The following is a 7897-nucleotide window of genomic DNA, read 5'->3' as shown; positions in this document are numbered from 1 at the left end:
AGCAGAAGACAAGTGCATACTTAAATCTGAGGTTGGATGTTCTCTATAAAGAGCTGAATGGAAAATTTGAAACCTTAGATGCCCATGTCATGATGCTAGATGCCCAGGTTTCTCAGACTGCAGAAGCTGTGAAGAAGCAAGAAGCTCTGGTCAAAAGGAAAGCTGTGGAAAGTGAGAGGCACCAGGTTGCTGCCATCTCAGATAATTACTTTGGGGAAGTGCTTGAGCAGGAGAAGCTTGAAGAAGATGCTTTCCTAGTCGAAATCTCCATGTCCATAGGCAGCTCGTACTGGTGTCGATCGACACCAACAACTGAGCATCGATCGACATCAACATCTGAGCACCGATCGACATCATCAGCCGAGCATCGATCGACACCACTTTTAGGATCTGACAAAACGGTTTGAATTCAGAGCCACTCAGATTTTACTGCTCGACACCCGCATCCTCCCACCCTCGCTCGAGTTACATCAAATGACGCAATCGGCAACAACACGAAAAAATCGATCCACAACAACATGGAAGCGTCGCTCGACAACAGCAGAAGAGCAGCGACCGAAAACCGTCAATGCCATACCGAGTACATTTACCATATTTTGATGCACACTGCTTGAAGGCAACTCGAAATCCATCTCAGACATCAGTTTGCTTAAAGACAACGGAGAAGATAAGTCAGCAATCTACAAAAGCACCAGAGCAAGAGCAATCAGCCCTAGATGAAACTTCTTTCGTTGAGAGTGTCGATCGACGACATCTACCAGGTATCGAACGACACCAAACAGACGGATATGAACCTGCCATGGAAAGGCAGGCAACGAAAGAAGAAATTCCATTTGAGAAGAGAGTGAAATCTAGGAAACCCTATATTCGCAAACACCTCAGGAGAGAAGTTAACAAAGTGGAACTTGATGGATTTCACAGGAGGGCGAAGAGGGTTCCTAAGGATATGCCTTTCGAGGATGCATATCATAAGTATACACTTGGTAATTTCTTCAGAGAAAGCAGAGAGACAGATAAGGACATTGAGCTGTTATTCAACAAGGTCAACCGTAAACTCAGGAGGACACTGAACAAGGAACAAGATCCTGGAAAGTTCTTGATTCCATGCTCTATAGATAACCACCATTTACCAAACGCCCTTTGCGATACTGGATCTACAGTCAGCATCATGGCCATAGACACTGCTGGGCTATTAGGAGTAAATGATGTGATCATGGAAAGCACCAAGGAATCGAAGTATTAACCTGAACCTGAAGAGATTGTAGCTGAGTATGCAACATTGAAGAATGCTTGGAAACAAGAAGTATACATTAGTCTTGGTCGAAGCTTGATCATCCAAGACACCTTAACCATCATTCAAGCTACTCCACCTTCAAGCTGATCATCATCTCGGCAAGTAGCTTGTGTGTGCTCTTTTCCTAACCTTTGGTTTTGTCCCAATGGGTTTTCCAAAGGAAGGTTTTTAGCGAGGCCACAAGTCTACTTCTCCTATCTCCTAGATGATTGATCTTGGTCTGTCCACATGAAGACCTTATGTTATACTTTTAAGCTATGCTTTCATATTATTTAGATTTCGAAAAATCTAGTCATTGTTGTGTTTCCAAGGGAGTCTTTGTCTTTATTTCCCTTGTATTTTTGAGACCTTGTGCATGTACAAGGCTTCTCCTTTATATTCTGGTTGTGACCCCCCCTTGTAGCATGATCCATCTTTTTTTTTATCAAAAACCTTTGTTTTCTCTTTTCTTCTTGCTTGTCGAGTTGATTGAGTGTTGGTGTGTAATATCCAACTTCTGGTGTGTAATATCCAGAGTCTAAGGGCTTCTTATTTGGTGTGTCATATCGAGATCAATCGCCTAGGAGTATCAAGAGATCATCCATCCCTCTTGTGTCACCATTCGATCCACAAACCTTGAGAAACTTGAGTCTCTTGATTCGTTTCTGCATGGACTATACCATCTGTTCCAGAGCATCATCCTAGGATCTCATTATGTGGTATCAGAGCAATTCTGGAAGGGAAGTGTTTGATTTTTCTCTCTGATTTTCGTTTCGGTCTGTTCATATTCTGTCGAGTTTGATCTGATCTGTGTTCTTTGTGTTTAAATCTGATAAATCTGAGAACTTTGATCACAAGTCTGAGTGTAGTCTTTTCATAATCTTGTGGAGAAAGTTATTAATTTGTGTTGTCTTTGAATCTGATTAGAATTGAAAGAGATCGATCTGTTTCTGAGAATTGTGAATCTGTTTTTTTTTTTGTGTTTTAATCATCAAATCCAAATCTGAAATTGAACCTGATTTCGGGATCTATCTTTGTTCTGATTACGGTTTTATTGTTTCAATTTGATTTGTGTCTGGTTAGGTTTGTTTTGTCAATTTGAATCTGCTTTGGATCTGTCGATTGAAGTTTGTTGATCAGTTTCTGTTTGGTTTATGATTGATCGTTTCTCTCTGTTGCTTCTGTTTGTTTCTGATTATCAAACTTGTTCTGATTATCAATCTGATTAATTTTGGGTTGTTTGTCGATTTGAATCTGTTCTGGTTTATTATTGCTTACTTGTTTCTGTAAATCGAAAATCAATCTAATATTTCTCTGTTGTAATTCTGAGTGTTCTGTTTCCTTAGAACTTGTTACTGCTGTGTGTTGTTTTCTGTTTCAGGTACCATGGCAGGAGATCAAAAAGGAGAACCCAGCAAGGAAGAAAAATTGATGATTGAATCATTCAAGGCCAGTATGGGTCTTGTCCTCAAAGATCAGATGAGACAACTAAGACTGGACCTGCGACGGGAACTCCAACAAGCTTCTGGTCAGAGTCTTGAGCCTAGAAGCAGTGAGAGGAGACAAAGACGTGATCATGAAGGCAGGGGCAATCACAGAAATAAATTTTCTCATCAAAAGCTGAAAATCCCTCCTTTTCATGGCAAGGCTGATCCTGCTGAATATGTGGAGTGGGAAGAGAAGATGGAGTTGATTTTCAAATGTCAAAGCTATGCTGAAGTAAAGAAGGTTCAAATAGCCACTGCTGAGTTTTATAGTTATGCTTCAAGCTGGTGGAATCAATTGGTGTCGTCTAGGAGACACTATGTAAAAGAACCAGTTGCAACCTGGCTTAAATTAAGGGCTTTGATGCGTCATAAGTATGTTCCAAGACAGTACCACAAGGAAGTACTTCAAAAACAGTCTTAAACAAAGCCATGCTCTGCAAACTCAGTACAGGAACAACAAGGCAGAATGAGATCAAGTTCATCCGGTGTTATTGGTTTACCTAGCAAGACAACAAGATGGTTCAGTGAGGGGGACATAAAGAAGCGGTCTCAAGTGATTATGGATGTTGAGAAACAACTCAGAGAGACCCACACCACACGTACAACCATAGAAGAACAAAACCAAGAGTCAATCACTTCAGTCTCAGAACTTAATTCAGCAGAGCCGGTATCAGCTGTGCCTATTCAAGAAGAGCAAGCCAAAGCAACATCACCTATCTTTAATAAAGAAGAGCAGCCTGGTCAGAACGTCATTGTTCCTTTCAAACAAGACATGGTAGCAGAGGAGATACCCAGGGAACCACAGAGAGCTCACAGAATGAATCAACTAATTGTCTTTGATCCATGTGATTTTCAAAAGACCTTCTTAGGTCAGACTATTTTGAGGTCTACACTTTTCGAAAAGAAGGGTTATAATGACCAGAGTATCAATGATGAGTCCTTGGCTAAGTTGGCGAAGCAACAAGCAAACCTTGAAAACTGTCTAGCCGCCAACTTTGACATAGGAGCAGTCCAAGGATCATATCTCAACAACCAAAGGGATGAAAGCAACAAACTCGACTTCCATGGAAACTTAACTCATCAGGGACTCACGGCGAATTGGAATCATGTCTAAAGCTTCTCAGGGGAAAGAGTTATGGGTTCTAGAAGTCGGGTGAACCTGTGTTTGCTTTGTTTGAATTTTTCTGAGTTTAGAACATCTCAATCCTATCTATGGCGACCAGGTGAGCATGCTAAGGTAACTAATCATGTTTTCAAGAGTTCTTTTATTGATTACACAGATATGATGCACTTGTTTTTGTCAAAAGAGCCATGTACAGATTATGATGAAGCTTTGAAGCATACAAGGAGAAAGAACAAGCGTGAGGAAGACAAGCGTTTCAAGCCACCTGATCTGAACCAGGAGAGACATCAGGACATTAATTGATTCATCCTCATCAAAGAAGCACCTCCAGATGCAGCATACAAGCCAAAACCGAGCAAAAACCAATTTGGGATAAGACTCTTACTCTTTGATAAATTTTCATGTGCTAACTGGTTTTGTTTCAATGTATCAGGTTTAAGGAATGCATCAAGTAGAACCAAACGGATCAGTCCCTCCTACATAATCGAACCAATCAGAAATAATGCCTATCAAAGAGGCTTGCAAGGTAAGTGTAATCTGATTTTAAACTTTGATATTACTGACTCGGCCCCCTCTATTGCAGGTAAAGCAGATTTCAGGACAAATCTTTTTGAAGAGGGAGGGGATGATGTGATCATGGAAAGCACCAAGGAATGGAAGTATTAACCTGATCCTGAAGAGATTGTAGCTGAGTAGGCAACATTGAAGAATGCTTGGAAACAAGAAGTATACATTAGTCTTGGCCGAAGCTTGATCATCCAAGACACCTTAACCATCATTCAAGCTACTTCACTTTCACGCTGATCATCATCTAGGCAAGTAGCTTGTGTGTGCTCTTTTCCTAACCTTTGGTTTTGTCCCACTGGGTTTTCCAAAGGAAGGTTTTTAACGAGGCCACAAGTCTACTTCTCCTATCTCCTAGATGATTGATCTTGGTCTGTCCACATGAAGACCTTATGTTATATTTTTTAAGCTATGCTTTCATATTATTTAGTTTTCGAAAACTCTAGTCTTTGTTGTGTTTCCAAGGGAGCCTTTGTCTTTATTTCCCTTGTATTTTCGAGACCTTGTGCATGTACAAGGCTTCTCCTTTATATTCTGGTCGTGACCCCCCTTGTAGCATGATCCATCTTTTTTTTATCAAAAACCTTTGTTTTCTCTTTTCTTCTTGCTTGTCGAGTTGATTGAGTGTTGGTGTGTAATATCCAACTTCTGGTGTGTAATATCCAGAGTCTAAGGGCTTCTTATTTGGTGTGTCATATCGAGATCAGTCGCCTAGGAGTATCAAGAGATCAGCCATCCCTCTTGTGTCACCATTCGATCCACTAACCTTGAGAAACTTGAGTCTCTTGATTCGTTTCTGCAAGGATTATCCCATCTGTTCCAGAGCATCATCCTAGGATCTCATTACTAAAGATGGAACCTTCTAAAGATAGTTTCACTTTCGTGGATAACTCCCAAGCAAACTCAGCAAGCATGATCAAGGATGTTAAGGTGGAGATAGGGGAATGCATTATCCCTGTGGACTTGCATGCTGTGGATATCAAATCAGGCAAAACATCTTCACTTCTTTTTGGAAGAGCTTTCATGGCTACAGTGGGGGCAGTTTGTGATCTTAAGAGAAATAAGATGTGTCTGACTAATGTTGACGAAACTGTCTTCTATGTTCCCATGGAAAAGAAGAAAAGTAAGGAGCTTATTTCATGCATATAGATGCTTAAAGATCCAGGACCTGCAGCTGATTCAAATTCGTGAGCCTGCAAAAACCAGAATCAGCGTCAGTCGACATTAGAATTGCAGCATCGGTCGACTTTCAGCCCTCAGAATCGATCGACAATCAGCCTTCAGCATCGGACAACTTCCAGTCTTCAGAATCGATCGTCGCAAAGCTTTCAGCATCGATCGACGCCCTCCGAGTTTTAGAACAGTCCGAGAGTGAAAAGTCTAAGTTTGGGGGAACAACCAGGAATAGGAAGAAGAAAAAGAAAAGGAATGCAGATGCAGATTTTCTATCAGTAGTTCCTGTGCAATGTCAAGAGGGTAGTCTTGAGTATAGAGTGCGCTGCAGAGGAGGTCATGAACCTTTTACCAAGTTTAGAGTGCTATGTGATCCAGAGCTGGGAGAGAAAGGAGAAGTTTCTGCAAGAGCTTTTATCAACTGCATCAACAAAATGAGGAAGAGAGACATAAAGACTTGTTTTGGAGCAAGTTTTCATCCTCATCCATACTAAATCAGATCACCAAAGTCAAGCTAAATGACTATAACAAAGCGCTGAGTGGGAGGCAACCCACTGTTAAGTAATTTTATTTGGTTTTATTTTATATTATTACTGATTTTCGTTTTTAATTATAATGGAGACCCAAGGAAAATAGTTGATATACCAGCATCGACCGACATCTGATCATTGACGGCCGCCACCACTTCACATGAGCATCGTGCGATACCTGATCAGTGTCGCTCGACAGCAAATCAACAAAATCGATCGATCGCCACTTAACTGTGTTGATCGACATTCACATCCACCAAGCAGGTATATCGTCTTACCTTGTTAATTTCGTACTTATGATTAATTTCCCCACCAATCTTAGACTATATAACATTCGAGACAGTGTTATTTAAGTCTGGGGGAGGTTCAACTAATATTATGTTTTAGTTAGCTATATAAAACAAAAAGATCCGAGTAGACGATTGCCCAGCATATCGACCGATGAGAGCATATCGACAGTACATTACCTACAGCGACCGATGGTATCTCCTTTCCATCGACCGACACTTAATCTGGTCAGATATATCGTTCTAACTTGTCAAATTGGGTACTTATGTTTATGTTCTCACCAAAATTCGAATGGATATACACTGGGGACAATATAATTTAAATCTGGGGGGAGGTTTACCGATATCTAGTTATTGTGAGTCTTATCAAATGTTTTCAAAAAAAAAAGAGTGTTGTTATCAAGTTAAGAAGGGGATTATGATCAAATACAATTTTACTTACTCTCTAACCGCTCTCTAGCACCATTCTTTGAGTTTATTGACTGCAGGGTGTACTGAATAGAAACGCCAAAGTGGATTACCTGCTAATAACATCCATGCTCGCTGAGAAAGTCTGAAGGAACCAAAGCTGACTTCCAACCTTAATCAACTGAACTTGCTTGTCTTGGGGTTTGGTATACATCGGATCGGATTCCTCTTTCAGGTCTGAAAGGTCTAAGTCTGTAAATTTTTGGTTTCCTTCTCTCCTCTTTTTGGCATCCAAAAAGAAAGAAAAAGAAAAGATTGAAATGATTGAAATGATTTCTTGCGGTTTAGAGGGGTAGGAGTGTCTCATGTGACCCCATTATTCTTCTCTAATGGAATGATCACACATCGTTGGCAACGAGGGGTAGGTACATTACCGATGACCCCACTATCATCTACACTTTTCCAAGACAAGAAAAAAATGTAAAGAAAAGTCGAAAAGAAGATGAATAAGATGGACTGCGCCAGGATCATTGTTCATTGGATTTGAGATAAAAGGATTCAGAGAAGAGAGATATAGGGAGAAAAGAAACCAGAATAAGACTACCTGTTTACTTAGATACCTGCTGGGGTAAGAGTCCATGTGTCCTTTGATTGATACTCACAAGATTTAGCCTACACATTTATATGCAGATATGAGGTCAGTAGAGGGGTATGTCAGGCGGAATCAACTAAGCAATGGGCTGGATGGTTTGGTTGCTAAGCTAAGGTCTAGTACATGAAGTGCCTCTAAAGTTGGCACTAATCTGATGTGGCTTGCAACACTGCAGAGGTAAAAGTAGTAAGTTTAAAATTTTGTGTGTCCATGATATTTTCAAACCTCTTTCACATGACTACTATATGTTTTGCTTGAGAACAAATAAAAGGGTAAGTCTGAGAGAGTTGATATAGGTGTTTTAAGATATCTTTACTACAATACATAGTATATTTAGAGTATTTACAGGTTCAGGGACGATTTGGAGGAAAGTGGTGATTTTGGTGTCTTTTGGAGCATT

Source organism: Brassica napus, chromosome C1, assembly GCF_020379485.1.
Source record: "Brassica napus cultivar Da-Ae chromosome C1, Da-Ae, whole genome shotgun sequence".
Classification (NCBI taxonomy): Eukaryota; Viridiplantae; Streptophyta; class Magnoliopsida; order Brassicales; family Brassicaceae; genus Brassica; species Brassica napus.
This window is presented reverse-complemented; position numbering follows the sequence as displayed.